A 16,132-nucleotide genomic window follows, 5' to 3' on the forward strand; every position below is an offset into this window, starting at 1 on the left:
GGAGGTCTGGCGTGGGCAGGCAGTTCGGGGGGTCTCCCTAAGAAGATGGTTTTAGGCTGAGACTTCAAGGGGAGAGCTTGTGGGGGCGAAGGTGGGGCAGAGGGTCAGGGCTCGGGAGTGTTGGGGGCTCCAAAAAGAACGGCGACACCGGAAATCCAGGGCCACACCCGCCCATCCCCATAGGCACAGGGAAGTGAGCGCAGACAGGTTCACATTAAGGCCAATAGTTCACAACGAGCAAAGAAAGATCCACAGGCTTCTGGAGATGTGCCAGGTGCCACCACTCATGGACAGCCCGGCATTCTCCTGGCTTGAAGGTGAGGACACTGAGGCACAGGCCGCAGGGATGAGTGGTCCACCTCTCGTGTTCGGCCTCCCCGGCCCCAGTGGGAAGCCACTCCCTGGACCGGGAGGAGGACCTGGGTTGGGAAGGGAAAACCCTGGGCAACTCAGAGCCGGGCAGGCTGAGTCCGAGCCTCTCAGAGGGTTAGGCGATGTCAGGAACGTAGGGCCTAAGGTCATGACAACGGTGGCCAAGAAGAGTAGGGGCCTCTAGAGAGGTGACGAGGCTGGATCCAGCCCCGTGGAGATCCGGTGCTGGCAGAGGGAGGGCACGGCCCAGCAGCTTCACAGACGGCAGCTGTCTCAGCACAGCAGGTGAGGGGCTGGAGTCCCAGCCTCCCCTCTTAAAACTGACGCCCCCCCCTGAGCTCTGCGCTCAGCTGCTTGCTCCTGCCTCTCGGAGGGTTCACACTCAGGAACCAGCAGCTCTGGCCCAGAGGCTGGACCAGTGGCTTCCTGAAACCTCTTCTGGAGGAGATCGGCTCCTCCCACTCGGAGAGCCCACGGCTGAGTCCGGCCGCCCAGAACAGCGTGACCGAGCGTTTCCTAGGTATGGGGCCCTGTCATCCATCCATGAGTCAGCCATGGGAGTATCGGCTTTTTTCCCTTCTAGAGCCTTCTTTCTCATATGTCTGGCACCTCTGTTCATACCGAAGATTATCAGCCGTCCTTGAATGTGGTTAAATATTCACTTTCACTTAGACTTCTGACCTAGACATTGGAAGCTAACTTTGTGGAGAGGCATCTAAGTAAAGACTTGGAGCAGGGAAAAAATGTCAATAATCTTCCATTTCCAGAGTGGAAAGAAATACCCTGGTTTGCTCTTCTCGGTCGATATGTATACACAGGGGCCAGAACTTTGAGAACCACACCGAGCACGTGGCTTTTCTCCATCCCCAGTGCTGTCCCCACCGCTGCCACCTGGCTCCATGCACCAGAGCAGGGGGGCTACTTCCTGCCTCATGGCTGATGGTGGCGGTGGCCTCCAGTGAGCGGGCTGTTCGGGGGGCCGGCAGCCCTTCAGCCACCACCACCCCCGTACTGGCCACCGCAGACACTGTCACCTACCTTCTCCCCAGTTCCAAGACCTTCTTCCTCTCTGAAATGGACAAGTGCTGTGGGCCCCAACGGTCCACCCCCACGTTCCCTTGTCGTGGCTCATCTTTGCCTGTCTACACGGACTTTCCTGTCCAGGAAGCGCAGCCTCAGAGGCGGTTCCCTCCCCGAGTGAGCACTTCGCCTTCTTCACCCTCCTCCTTTCCCAGCCTCCTCCTCGGCTCTCGCCCCCTTAAGCTCTCGGCAGGCTGTCGACATCTTTGCACGATTAAACTTTTTAAACAATGTCCTGTCTCTTTGAGGAGCCCTCACTGGAAACAGCGGGCTCGGTGCATTTTCAGGATTTGAGAACCACATGTGAGCGCCTTCCTTTCCGGAAAATGCCGTCTCTCTGCGGTGCGTTCTTCCGAGGGAAGGAGCAGACCAGGGTGGTCTCCTGCAGGTCCCTCGCCCTGGCCTGCCCGCTTCGGGCCTCCGGCAGGCGGACGGCGCTTCCAAGCTACATCTGCTGATGGCCTGTCACGTTTTCCAAGTGGAAAGACCTTCACGCGCTCAAGCAAAACCCTCCCCCGCGACTCCCGAAATCCACGTCCTGCTCTTCGTTTCCGGCGGCGTTGGCTCCACGTGAAGCGAATCGCCCGTATCTAGGAACCATCTGTCTTTCCATCTCCTTGCCCACGAGCCCCTCCCCCGGTGCAGAGCCAGGCAACCAGAAACAGGAGCAGACAGTGACTGAGACACTAGTCCGGGGCCCAGGAAATGAGCTAAAATGAGCCCGCGGCCACGACTTTATCCGGCTCGCTCAGCGTCAGAGAGGGGAGCAGAGTCCTGGAGCTGGCCGCCACCCAGATGTCACCTGTCCAAAGTGACAGCTGCCTGATAATGCCCCTAAGAATTCTTCTGATTAAAAAAAAGCCCATTTAATGTTTGGGTTACAGAAGAACACTCGCTTTCAGGTCGTCGAGATTGGATTGTCACTTGACCCCACAATCCTGTGCTTGACAAGCCGCGGGGCTCGATTGTAACTATGCCTTTACACAGTCGCATAAGGTCAGCATCAGAGTGTTTCGGAAAGGGACGTGTCCACGTGTCAGTCTCTAAATAACTGGGTCTCTCGCTGGTGCTTGGCAGCCTGTCTCTCGGTGCGGTTATCACACAACCACAGGCTCATTCGGTTACAAGTGGCCGCGAGGAAACCTGGGGCCTGGCTCACACTTAAAAATGGAAAAGAGGGGAACCACCCTATCTATGCTACTCCCTTAACTGTAACCTCAAACCAGGCAGAGGAAGCTTCATCCCCTGCCTCTCCCTCCAGGTCACAGGGACGCCTCGCCAGAGGTGTCCTCGCTGTGTGAAGCGAGTGGACTGGCGAGGAGACCACCACTCCTCCCTGCGTACAAGCCTCTTGAAACAGGACGATGTGAGAGCAGGTGGTTGCGTGGCCGGCACACACAGGTATCGACCGGTGTGCTGTCCTCTCTCCCGTGCGGGTCTTATCTACTTGGCTGGGAGGCCAGCAGGACCCTTGCCCTGTTCAATACAAGCACTTCCAACTCACAACGGCTAAAACATGCCCTTCCCTGCTGGGGCGGTCGTTTGAAACTGGAATCCATAATCTTACAGAAAGACCATTTTATTAGAGTCTCAGGCCATCTCATGAAAAATCTATTAAATGCACAATACGCCCAGAACCCAATGATAATTACGCACAGAATCCTTTCCTTACGACATCGGTGCACCGGGACCCCCCACAGATGTCCAGCACGGCAGGTGGGGCACCCTGTCCTTGGGGAGGAGTGGGCTCTCGCTCTCTGAAGGACCAGGGAGCTGAGAGAGGCCAAGGGGGCATCCTCCCGCCGTGGGTAGGCCCGCTGTCTGTACTTCCAGCGCCGCCGCCCCCAGTCCCGCCAGCTGCCACCCGCATCTGAGAGGTGTAGAAAACAGAGGCCTCTCAATAGGTACTTGTTGGATTCAATTCTGTTCCTCACTTATCTGTTCCATGGACACTTAGAAGCACCTGCTCTGTGCGCGGGACCGGCCGGGCAAAAATGAGCGAGACTACTTTGTTCTGAGCAAGCTCGACTCAGTGGGGGCTGTTCCACCGACAGGGGCCGTGGTGCAGAGCAGCACCCAGGACCGGCGGGGGGAAGCTGTGCCCACTCCGTTGAGGTCTACGCCGAGCCTGTCTCTGGCAGGCCCTCCTGGGACGAGGGCAGTGCTTCGTATGGACTGCTACACCAGAGACACCGGGGTAAGTGCCAACGCCAGAGATGTGGCCGCCGAGGCCCCAGGGCTTCCCCACGTTCAGAGAAACCCCAGCCGCGCACGGTGGTTTGGTTCTGGCGGGTGTAGAATTGCTGTTTACCTGTTCACAAATGGAAAAAACCTGTCCGTGCCGCAGGAGGTGTGTTTCTTTCAGGAAGCCTTTGAAAAATCATAAAATGGTCAGACTGAAAATAATGCAGGTGTCGGACGCGGCAAAGTGAGGGGCAGACAGGTGGCAGGAGGCTTCTTTCGGAGACACCTCCCGGGCTGCCCCCGGGTTTCCACATTCTCCGAGAATCTCGACCTAAGACACGACTATTGAGCCCCCCCAACCCTTCTGAGAGAGGGAACGAAGGGGAAATCCTTTCTCTGGAGAGAAAACGGCAGTTTGGAGAGAGAGGTCCCAGGACCCCTGGCCTGGCGGGCAGCACCCAGGGGACGACAGGAATCCTGGTGTCCACTTACCGACCGCTTCCCTGATGCAAACCACAACTTTCGGACCCTTTTTCGTTACCGTAAGCTGTCCTCAAAACAAACGCAGCTCGGCCACAAAAACCACTACGCAGGCCTGACCCAGCGGGGAGGTGCGTCCCCCCTTTCCGAAGGGGGGAACTCTTCTGGACCCCTCGAAATCACTGCCACCCGACGCTGCCATTAAACACCGGGAAGCAAATACCGAAGGCACCTCCAGGTCACAAGCAAATCGGATATGCAGCGTCTGTGACTCACAGAACAGAAATCCGTGTTGCACGCGACCTCCCCACACGCATCTCACTGCCTGCGCGCCGCAGAAACACCAGGGCGCTTTAGATCCCGCCTGGCGGGACCACGGGGCCCTTCCTGTGAGGTTCCTACCTTCAAACTACCTGATACCAGGCTGGAAATTAAAGTTCTTTGCCTGTCTTCCCGGACTACCCGGCCTTAGAGCAGAGCCGGCTAGTTCTCGGTAATCCGTGAGGCAGAAACAACAAATGCGGCAAACGTCTACCCTACAGACAGAAACCATGCCTTCCCGCGGCAGGGCGATGCAACGCTCAGGACGGACTCCCTACCACGCCCCCGAACAGCAAAAATAAGAACAGGGGCCTTCGACTTCCAGATTAGCAGGAAGTCTTCTGCAGGCCACACCTTCTCGCCGCCCTGCTACAAGCCATTAGCGTAAATGCGCAACCCACAGCCACTGGGAAGGGAAGACTCCCGGCCCGTTAGCTACACCGAACAGAGCCTCACACGCAGGGGCTGTGGGGGAGGAAGGGGGAGGAGAATCTGGGGTGTGTGGAATCCGTTACCACGAAACAAAGAAATAGTTTCGTTCAAATGTTTAAAACGATTACTTAAAGAGTATTAATTATAAAAACACAGAGGCTCGCCAACAGCAGGCCAGGAAGGAGCCAATGTCACGGCCAACACCTTCCCTTCTGCACCATCTTCCCCTTCCGGCTCCATCTCTTAAGATGAAGAAGACCATCTTGACCTTTCTGTTTTAGATTCTGGTATAAAAATCGGCTTCCTGAGCAGATCCACGGCTGCCTTGCTCAACGGCAGCTGCTCCGTAAATATTTACAGAATTGCAAAAACTTGAAAACATCGGTTGTTACATATCCATACCTATGGGCTGGCTAACTATGCACTGAATCTAAGCACCGTGGAATATTATATCGACATTTTAAATGGTGAAACACAAATTCACTCACACAGAAATGTTTTTCAGAACCAAATGGTTAGTGCAGGTTACAAAGCAGTGTATGTGGGAGAAACACATTTTCCCTTTCTGTCCTCTTTCATGCACACATGTGATGGCGAAAAATCTGTTTACGAGTTTGACAAATGACAATTAGTAAAAAAAAATTATTTATGATTATGGAATAATTCATTATCTGTCTCAAATAGAAGAGAAAGAAACGTTTTCTTCTGCTGTCTATTAATTAGCTTTTGCTTTGAAGTCGTAGGGTTTGCCAAGCTCACTGTCCAGCCCCTTGGGGACAGTGACCAGGCGATCGGCAGCATCCGGCCAGTTCTCCAGGCCAGCCCCGTCCTAGTGGAGGGCAGTGCTCAACCTGACCGACTGTCCCACCGGGCCACCTGCTTCACGTTCAAAGTGCAACTAAAACGGCCTGGTCCTTGTCAGTGTCAGACACGGCAGTGTCTGCCAGGGAGGAACATCTCTCACGGCTCTCCTGCCTAGTTTTGAGTGACATGGAGCCAGCCTGCCACCAAGCCACGAAGTCCCTAGTCAAACTGACATAAGAAAGTTTTCAGAACTTAAAAGGGCATCTGCCCATATTTGCCTTATTTCCAAAGCACTAAAAATATATCCCACGTTGCACCACGAAGTAATCATTAACCCCCAAATGGCTAGTCTGTAGGACAACAAAGTAAACATGTAAACATTTTGGCTTGGAAACGTTAGTCAATCAAACCTTCTATTTACCTGTAATGACAGCGTCTTGGTACTGAGCTTGTCTTGCCACAAACTGTTGCTTCGCAGAGGAGGCAGGGCCTTTAACTGGCCTTGGCAGTGAGAAAGTAAAGGAGGAAATAGTTACGATATGTCCTCTGGATTCTCCCCAGCGCTCCACCACCTTGGACGAGGAAAGTCACTGTGACCCCGCTTCTTCAAAGGCAGTAGTGTAGCAGGGTCGCTCCCAGGAACCCTGGGCCCCTCCCCATACCCATGCTCCCCCACCCCTTCCCAAGCAGCCCTGGGATCTAGGGGACCCCCTGGTTTGGGGAGAGGGGCTGGAGCTGGGGTGGACGCGCAGCTCCGGAGGTCCCAGAGCGCCCCGCGAAACCCAAAGCCATTATACAACCACGGACTTTTCTCAGAAAGAGCCTTGACATTTAGTGCACGCCGGCCCTCCTTTAAACTCAAAAAGACGAGGAAAGCCCGGGCGTGCAGCTGTCCCTTCTTAGCGTGGGTGGGCGTGAGGCAGAACCGACCCTCTGGGCTTTCTCCGAGCCACCATCCTGAGCCCGCCCCAGGACCGCGCAGCCAGGGCCCAGGGAGCTGGGCGCGGACGCCACGGGGGCCCGGGGCTCGGAAAGGAGTCACGCGGTGGAGCCTGCCCTGGGCTCGCCCGGCCCGGCCCGGCCGTCCGCCTGTGCTCGGGCGCAAAGTCAGACAGTTCCTCAAAGGTTGTCAACTAACCCGCCAGTGAGCTTTTCCTTTCGGACCGCAGCCGCCTGGCAAGGGACTCTGACGGTCCGACTGTCCGGGCCTCCGGCTACCTAGCCCAGGGGACCCCCCGGGATTTCGGGAAACGCCCCCTCCTGCCGGTGACGCCCAAACTCCGCCGTTGCGAGGGGAGGGCACGCTGGCCGCCCCGCCCGGTGGGCCTTGCCTCCCGGGAAGAACCAGAGGACCAGTGTCTCTGAGGTCCCGGACTCGACCTCCGCGCAGCCCCCAGCCCCAGCGACAGCCGCGGACGCTTGGGCTCCGGGAAGGAGGCGGAGCAGGGGGCGGCCCCCTGCGCCCAGGGCTCCCCCGCGCGAACCCGCGGCAAGCGCCCTCCGCCCGCGCCCCCGGGCCCCGCGCATGCGCCGCCGGGCGCGGCCCCTCCCCCGTCCGCCGCCGCCGCGGGTCCCGAGGCCGGGGGGCCGCCAGGCCCGCAGAACCCCGCGCGCGCCGGTTCGCCCCACGAGCACCTGGGCCGGTCCGTCGCCTGTCGGTCCGCCGAGCGAGCGCGCCGAGGGAGGCGGCACCCGACCCGGAGCTAGCGGCCGCCTCCGCCCCCGCCGCCCGCCGCCCCAGCCGTGGGGCCGCCGCGTCCCCAGCCCATGCCCGGCGCCGCCTCCCGCTCCCGTGCCAGCCGCACCCCCGCGGCACGCGCCGCCCCTCGGCCTCTCAGCCCCACGGGGCAGCGCGGGCCGCGGGCCCAGGAGCTCCGCCCCTCCGCCCCCCTCCGCCCCGGACCTCCGGCCCCGCCCCCGGGCCCCCCAGCCGCGGCCCAAGGCGGGACACACCCCCGGACGGCGGCGCCCGATTGGCTGCCCACGCGGCGGGCGGGGCCGCTGTCTGTTGCTCCCTCCTCGTGCCCCTCGTGGCTGCACCAGTGGGGAAACTGAGGCGGGGGGAGAAAGCCCGCTAAGGTCACGGGGCGGGCGTGTACGGCGCCGCGATGGGACACCGCGCGCGGCTGAGCCTCGGCGCGTATCCGAACCCGCGCGCCGGATGGGGCTCGAGTCCGAGCGCCCGTGGGCCCTGGGCTGGGGACGGGTGGGGGCTCCCGCGGGCGCCCGGGCTGCGCTAGCGAGGCCCCCCTCCCCCACCCCGGCAACCGGACTCCCGCCGGTCTGTACAAGGAGCTGGCCTAGACACCGGCCGAGGCACTGTGCCCTCGAGTTTCGGGGGTTCGCGGGGTGCGGGGCGGGCGGGGAAAGACCTTGTCCCCGGAACCCCAGGATGCAACAGTAGGAGAAGGGGAACGCGAGCTGGGAGGGCGCGTCAACAGGCGACCGAGGTGCCGGCAGGCCGGGTGCGGAGATGGGCAAAGGGCAACCAGGACGGGCAGGGGGGCGCGCTGCCAACTCCGGACCACCTGCCCCTGCCTGGCCAGGGCTGCGGTAGAGCCGTGCCCTCTCCTCCGGTGCGTCGGGGCACGGGCCGTCTTTGCCCCGCCGAGGCGCTGGGCCTCTGCCAGCCCACGGGGAGGTCGAGGACCAACAGCCATTTGTGAGACGGGGACGGGGGTGGGAGGTGCTGCAAAGAGGTTTCGTTCGCGCTGCGACGCTGAGCTCCAGGGAGGAATGCACGGAGCCCCGGCGCCAGCGCAGCAGGACTCCCGCCTTTGGGAACGAAATGTGTGCTATGCCAGCCCTCCTCCCCACACCCCCCTCACCATCCCGCACTGTTCTATTTGTAGAGGCCAGCGCCCGGGAACACCTACTCTGAGCAGGAAACTGCCCTCCGAACCAACCCTGTGTTAGGCAGAGGCCCTGCAGACCCTGGAGCCCTGGCCTCTCCGCTCTTTCACAGGCCCCTGAAACTCACCGGTGTTGATTAGCCCCATTCCCGTGGTGAACTTTGCCCCAGCCTGCAGACATCCACATAAACCCCCACACCCACACTGACAAGCCCAACTTTTATGGCACTTGCCAAGGTTTCATATTATGTGTCCAAGTTTATGAGGCGACGGGTGCACATTATATCCTGGATCTCACACAGGCGGGGCAGGCACCCGTACTATTGATTTGTGCATCCAGGGCCCTGCGTTGCTGGATGGCAGGGGTATAGCAGCGAAGGAAGCTGACCGCCATGTCCAGGCTCCGAGACCTCACCTGACATACTGCAGGTCCCAGACTGCCAAGCACCCAGAGTTCCAACACAGGGGTGTTGGCGTCTGTCCCCAGATGCACCGGGATTGTCATAAATCCAGTTCCATCAGGCTGTCGGAAAGACCCGGTGCGAACTGTTCGGACTGTGGACAGCACAGCCTGCACAGGGTTTGGCAGTGGCTGCACCCAGCAGACACAGAGGAGGGATGTTCCTGGGTGCTCAGGGCTCCCGAAGTTTTAGGGAGAGAAACCTTGCTGTTCATACCTGTGTTGAAATTTGTCCTGTTGAATAATGCTCTCAGCCAACCCCCGCCCCTGCCCAGGTAGAAAGTGGAAGGAAGGGCAAGACTTTTCTCAGAGGAGAATCCTGGGCAGAAATGGACGCATCCTGCTGCCCTGGGGGACTGTGAGTCCCTGTCTGCCATGAGGACCTTCAGACGCAGCCCACATTGGAGGAATGGGCACAAGGGACACCCCTGCCCTGCCCCCAGCTTCTGGAAGTCCCTCCCTCCCTTCCTCTGCGTCTGAACAGCAGAAACAGCCTCCTGGACAGGGACTGAGCAGAACGTCCCCTAGAACCTGGGGCACAAACTAGTGCTCTGGAAAAAGCGTGTGTGCGGCACCCGACTTCCTCTTCAGAGCCTCCATGGATAATGGGAGTGTTTGGGGCATGTGTGCCTTAGTCCATGCCTTCCAGGTACTGGGTGCTAGTGAAACTTTCAGGTCCTGTTCTCGCTTTCTAAGCTTGAAGACGCAGGGCCCAGGAGAGGAGGGGGCTCTGCAGAGTCCCCTGCCCCGCTGAGCAATGCCTGACATAGTGACCTGCCCAGTCCCACCAGAGCAGCCTAAGATCTCTCTTGTGGCCTCCCACCCTGCCCCCGAATCAGAAAGCCAGGACATTCAGAGGAAATGGTGAGGGTCTGCCACTTGAGACTAGGCAGCAAGTTAGAGTGTGTGCAGCTGGTGTTGGCCCTCTGTGTCAGAGAGAGAGGGAGGCCGGACGGCTGACCCTGGCCACTGCCGGGGGGACTTGTCTTTCCGGGTCTGGAGTCCAGGCTGAGGTCTGTTTGTCCACCGCGTAGGTGAGCCTGTTCCAGGAACGGTCGAAGGCCTCCCTGGGTCACTTCTTTGCTCTTTGCTGATCTACAAAACCTCCTGATGAAGTGAGTGTGTTCTCCCAGGGTGTCACCAGCCAGGTCGATGATCTCTGGTCTCCTGGAAGTGTGCGCTCAGGTCAGGAGGTGGAAGTCCACGGGGGCCAGGAACACAGACTGGAAAAGGCAGAATTCACTGTCGGTCAGTCCGGACCTGCTCCCTGGCCCGTGGCCGGGCCTCGGCAGGGCCAGCCACGGGCACCCGTGTGTCTGCCGCCCTAGCAACCGGGGCAAAACCTCATGGGTCCAGGTAGTGAAGTCATGTCACTCTGCACGGAACTCACAGTAGTTCCACAAGGCTGCTGGCTTCGCCACCATTTTGCAGGCGAGGAAATCAAGCAACTTGTTGGCCAAGGTCTCTAAGAGGGCGCCCGAACCGGACCCTCAGAGTGCGGCCCCACCTGCATCCCCACCTGCCGCTGGCTGCCCCAGAGGTTGCTGTCTGGTCTGGAGGTGCAGGCCGGAAGCCCCGGCTATCTCTGGCAGACCCAGGAGCACGGTGCTGCGGGTGGGGTGGGGGTGGCGGCACTGACAGCGGCCAGGCCAGCGACAGGAGAGAGGGGCCCTCTCCAGGTGGGGAGAGGGGAAGCGGTACAAGGTGGACCCCAGCCAGGGAGTGATCTGTGTCCTGGTGGGGAGTGGCACTTGACTCCGTCACGTAGTGACACGTACTGAGTGATCCATGTTAACTAATTCTTCCCAAAGCAGCAGGTGGTGGGCTCGTGGGCACTGAGGTCTGCAGGGGCTGGGAGCTCCTGCAGGACCAGCTGCCACTGTCTAGACACTCAGCCCCTTTGATGATTGGCTGGCCCCTAGGCAAAGGCCACAGACCTGGGTGCGGGCCTCTGATGTGTCCCTGTGGTCCTTGGGAAGCCACGCTGCCCCTCCCCCCGTCTGTCCCCAGGGCCAGACACCTTCCTCGTCAGCACATGCTGTCCCATCCCTTGTTGTCTTAAGGGCAGGGGACAGGGGCTGCTGGGACAGCGATGTCTTTTGTCCAGTTCAGAGCAAGGACTCGGAGCACCAGGGCCTCTGTAACCTGGTGGCCCAGTGTCACTGTAGAGCGATGTGGAGTGAATTCCCTCTGTAAGGGACATTCCCTTTGCATGGAGGTCTGGTCTGCAGTGTCTCTGCCCAGGCTGGGATCTCCCCCCTCACGCCACGACCCGCCCTGCCATGTAGTGTAAATGGTGAGGTCCGAGAGGGGTGTGGAGAGAAGTCACGGAGTGCCGACCCTCACTCAGATGCCTGGTCAGTGCAGGTGCGCACGCTGCTGCCTCTGCCTGCGGCCCCGCCCCCAGCTCCCACCGGAAACGGGTGACGGAACCTGGGATGCAGGGTCGGACAGCCCTGGCTTCAAAGCCTTGTTCTACCTTTTACTCCTGCTACAAGGGACAAAGGACTTGACCTTCAGCCTGAACTTCCCCGCCTGTAAAATGGGGCAGCAAGGCTCACGGGCATAGGTGCTGGGTGAGAATTAGAGGGAGTGTGGAGGAGGTGCCCATATCCGAGATGTGATACCCGCCTGCCCAGGGCTCTGCCAAGGGTCGCCTCCTCCAGGAAGCCCTCTCGGGGTGCGCCCTCCTGCCACCACCTCCCGGGCGGCGTTTGTCTAGTCCAGCGCTGTTTTGTGATGGCCCCGCCTGGCTTAGCTCCCAAACCAGCCGCCACAAACTGAGCTCTGAAACCAGCCTGGCACCAGGTGTCCCCTGGTTGCTTCCTCACAGGACCCTCAGACTTACTCTGGTACCTGCCTTTTATAGAATTGTCCTGCCGGCCGGTCAAGGCATCCGGAACCCACGGCAGGGGCCCCTCGCCCTGCTCCGTCCTGGTCCCAGGGCCCAGCACGGGCCTGGCCTGGGTCGCAGAGGCCCCGCCACCCCGCGAGGGCGCAGAGGGGCTGCGCGGCTCCCCTGGCAGCCTCTGTTTTCACTGCAGTGAGCAACTGGACGGCGCTCCCCAGTCCCCTGAAGGGACAGGCCACATTCAGCAAAGTGACTCTGGTTTGGGCAGAATGGGGGAAAGCAGTGGGAACCCGGTGGACAGTTTTCTACGAAGCTTCACCTGTGAGAGGTGTCCAACCGGCAGCCCACAGGCCGCATGTGGCCCAGCACAAAATTGTAAATTCACTTAAAACATGATGAGACTGTCCTTGTTTGTGTTAGTGTTTGTGTACTTAACGTGTGGCCCAAGACAACTGTTCCCCAACCGCTGTGGCCCAGAGACGCCAGGAGGTGGGACCCACAGAGGACTTTTGACAGATCTCCTCCCCCCCCATGCCTTTTGTTGTGGAAAGTGACTTTTCTTAGTCACTAGGCTGTAGACGCAGGGCTGAGAGCAGGTGGTTGGGGGCGGTGGGCTTTGGCCGGGCAGCCCCGGGTCAGTCCACAAAGTGGTTTAGAACGTTTGTTTCTAAAACCGAAGCCCAGGACCTGCGGGCCCGACTACTGAGATACACGGGGCGCATGGCGAAGGCCTCCGGAACCGGTTCCCCAGCCGGCACGCCCAGCCCCCTCCCGCAGACTGACTCACTGTGTTTACTCTCAAGTCAGCACTAGGGCTCGTGTGGAGACCTGCAGCGTGGAGTAGGAAACCCTGGGGGACGGGGGAGCCACAGGCGCCACGCCTGCTCCTGCTGCTGACGGATGGGGCACAGGCTCCCCACCTGGGCCAGGGCAGGAGGGGCCCTCGCCTGGGAGCTGGGTGGGCAGGGGAGGGGGCGGGGCGCAGGTGGGACGCCGGTCCACGTTGGAGCACTCTCCAGAAGAAGCCCGTGCGTGGTACGGGAGGACCGGAGGCCCCGGGCCACACCCTGGGAGGTGGGGATCTTGGACCGCAGGTGGGGAAGACGGACTTGGGGTGGGAACCGGCCACTTGGTTTCCCCAGGTGGAAGCATGAGGCTAAACCAATATACCCAGGTGGGTGTTGGTGCTGAGTTTAATTTTAAAGCATGCCCCGCCCTGCCACCCCAAAAACCAATCAAGTGATGGCTAAGTAGGTGCCCAGGACCCAGCTGTGACTCCCAGCTGGCCACCCAGCGCCGGCTCCCTCTGGACCGCAAGGCGGGCTCCAGACCTCAGCCCGATGGCCAGGGCCCTTCCCTGCACCCTTTGTCCCCTAGCATGGCCTTTAGGGACTCTAGCCTAACAGGAGGGAGAGTCCCTCATTAAAGTCCTCAGACCTTGACCTTGGTCTGCACATGCCCTGCCCCTCCAAGGTGAAGGCCTGACCTTTCCAGATGGGCAGAGACCGCTGGGCAGCCCTGGCTGCGGCACGGTCTCCGGGCACCCACTGTCCCCAACCACTGGGCCTGCAGGCTCTCCAGTGCCCTGACCACTCTGAGGGGCTTTACACATGATTTTTAAAATGACATCTTTTTTTTACCCAAAAGGCCCCCGTTTCAAGAGAGTCGGTGCCCACGACCTAGCCTGTGTCACTGGATGTGGGGGCTCGTTTTGCCACTTTTGTTGCTGGTGACAGTTACTCTCCACGCACAGGCTCATATTCCGGTTCGGGCCCCACGCAGCTCGAAGTCTTGCTCCGTCCCCAGTGCCCCAAGTGTCCCCACATCACCCGGCACAAGGAGGTGGTCGCTACTCAGGATTTTGTGGCACACCCCTTAGCAGAGAGGACAGCAGTCTCCTGCCTCTGTTCCTGGGCAGAGGGCGGAAGCCAGGGGTCCCCGGCGGCGTGGCCGCTGCTGGAGGCCGGCGGTGTCACCCCACTGTGGCGGGGCACCTTGTCCCCGGTGCTGCTCAGCCGCAGGCAGCCGCCCCTCCTGGCAGTGCAGACAAAGGCCAGGGCCGACCCACCGCTCTGAGCCGTGTCCCTGGAGCTGCAGGCCTGGGCCCGGTGCCCGACGGCCTGGCTCCTGTGTCCTTGCTTTTCCGCTGTGCCCACCACTTTCCTGCTGGACTCCGCGACCTTGGACAGTCACGACCGCCCGTGTCCTTTCCGACTGTAAGCCGAGAGGCTGGGCTGGCATACCGCAGATTCTGAGTAGTGCTTGGGGGTGTGACCGGGACGTGCCCCAGAAGCTGGCTGCCAGGGCCACAAGGGACGCATTTTTTCCTGCCTCGCTCGGGGAAGCAGACACATGACTGTCCTGGCTGAGCCGTGGTAGTGAATTACGATCAGTGTCCCGGGCTCTGGAAGTGTGGGCAGGCCTGGGATCGGCCTCCGGGGGCCAGCTCCCTATCTGGGCCGGACCCTCCCAGGCCCGCTGAAAGTCACCCACGCCGGCTCCGGACACACATAGCAGCCAGACGGCCAGTGTCCCGGGAGGGGGCACTCCGAGTACCTTCCCACTTGCCTGCTGGCTCCTCCAGTGCCTCCCCAGTCCCACCCACCGCTTGGATCTAAAAATACGCTCTGGCTTCTTGCTGGAAACCAGCAGCGATAACAGACGCTCCCGTAAGAGGAAGGCCAATCCTTGGCACGGCGGGACCCCGGGGGCTGGCTGCCCCAGGGGCCACCCACTCATGCCCTGGGGTGGACGCTAGGGAACCAGGAGTCCAGCTCCCAGTTGCACTCGGGGCCCCTGGCAGCCACTTTGGCCCCCGTCGGGAGCGAGCCCCAGAAGTTGGCCAGGAGGGGCCCCCGCAGGACCTGGGGTCCAACTGGAACCCTCTGGATGACGGGTTCCTTCAGGGTAGGACCCCGGGGACCCCAGGGCAGGACCCAGGTCCCCGACCTGATGACAGAGGAGGCCGTGTGGGCGAGACAGGCCCTGCCCCAGGCTCCTCTGGGAGAACTCGGCTGATTTAAATACTTAGAAATCCACATGAAAGTAACGCTGTAAGTCCTCCATATGTTGACGTACACCACACATTTATAAAAGCGATTTCCATGTTCAAAGCCCCCCGATCTTTAAAAACCTTCTGTGACCCTCAGACATCTGATTTAGTAGAAGGTTGTGGGATCCCTGTGGGATCACAGTCTCTGATACTGCCCCGAATTCAGCGGGTGGCTGTTTCTTTTCTCTCTTTTTTAAATTTTTATTTATTTATCTTTAGAAGGGAAGGAGAGAGGGAGAGAAATATTAATGTGTGGTTGCCTCTTGTGCGTCACCTGCTGGGAACTGGCCTGCAACCCAGGCACGTGCCTTGACTGGGAATTGAACCTCGATCTTTTGGTTCCCAGGCCCGCACTCAATCCACTGAGCTATACTAGTCAGGGCATGTTTCTTTTCTCTTTTAACGGACCGTTTTATTGCAGCATATTCACACGTGATACAACCCACAGTCTCTCAGGGCGGTTTGCCCTTCGCAGCCCAGTCCTCAGGCCACGAGCGGCCTCCCACGCAGCCCCCCAGGCAGCTCTGAGCAGTTAACACGCAGCTCCACAGGGGGCCCATCTGTGCCCTGAGCTCGTGGGCCCAGCCACGTTCTCCGACCCTGACCCACAGGAGCCCCCCAGGATCTGGGGACGGCTCCGGGGACGGTGGGAGGCAGCGGGCCCCAGGGAGAGGCCCCCTGTGCGGGTGGAGGGCAGAGGCCCCGTGCAGGGCAAGCCCAGGCAGCCCAGCTGCCGCCGAGTGCCTGCCGTTGGGCTCCCTGCTATTTCCACACCACCTTCTGCCCCCGGCCCGGCGAGGGGGCAGTGGCAATGTCTCCAGAACCTCCCCCAGTCATGGCCCGTGGCGCTGAGGAGAGACCTGCCTGCTCAGGGGGCGGTGGGCTGTTTCTTGGACTGAACCGGTTTACAAGAGAGAGTTTCCTTTGGGGCCGTGTCCCCGACGTCACTGGGGTGTGCTAGGGCTCCATGCACACTTGTTGGACAATGAGTCGTCCGCTGGCCCGGTGGCGGGGAGGGGACACAGTCGGAGTTCCTCCCTGCCTGCCTCCTCGAAGCCTCCATTTCTCTCTGCTAACGCATCACAGAAGTGGTATTTATTCCAAAACAAAAAAGGGGCCCTGGCCTCAGCAGGCTGTGACCCCGAGCGAATCACCGCCACTGGCGCAGTGTGGGCGCAGCCAGCGCCAGGGTGGGGGGTGGCCACAGCCAGGGCTCCGCCCTGCATCCCTCCCCGGACCTGCCC

General features: G+C 60.5%; 1 protein-coding gene across 3 annotated transcripts in view; it reads right to left on the bottom strand.

Annotated features, from left to right (window-relative positions):
- The window catches only part of PPARA (peroxisome proliferator activated receptor alpha), a 45,190-nt gene extending 37,737 nt beyond the window's left edge, over window positions 1–7,453 (bottom strand). For 2 of the 3 annotated variants that reach the window (XM_037160177.2, XM_053661504.1), the window contains exons 1-2: window positions 7,309–7,453; window positions 6,095–6,174 (exon numbers count right to left, since the gene is read on the bottom strand). The gene's annotated coding sequence lies outside the window, so the exon portion shown is untranslated. Of the gene's footprint in view, window positions 1–6,094; window positions 6,175–6,811; window positions 6,847–7,308 lie in introns of those variants that run through there. The other variant, XM_037160178.2, reaches the window with a different exon arrangement.
- Between the last annotated feature and the right edge of the window lie 8,679 nt (window positions 7,454–16,132).

This window comes from Artibeus jamaicensis, unplaced genomic scaffold, assembly GCF_021234435.1.
Source record: "Artibeus jamaicensis isolate MK-2021 breed Jamaican fruit bat unplaced genomic scaffold, CSHL_Jam_final contig_233, whole genome shotgun sequence".
Taxonomy (NCBI): Eukaryota; Metazoa; Chordata; class Mammalia; order Chiroptera; family Phyllostomidae; genus Artibeus; species Artibeus jamaicensis.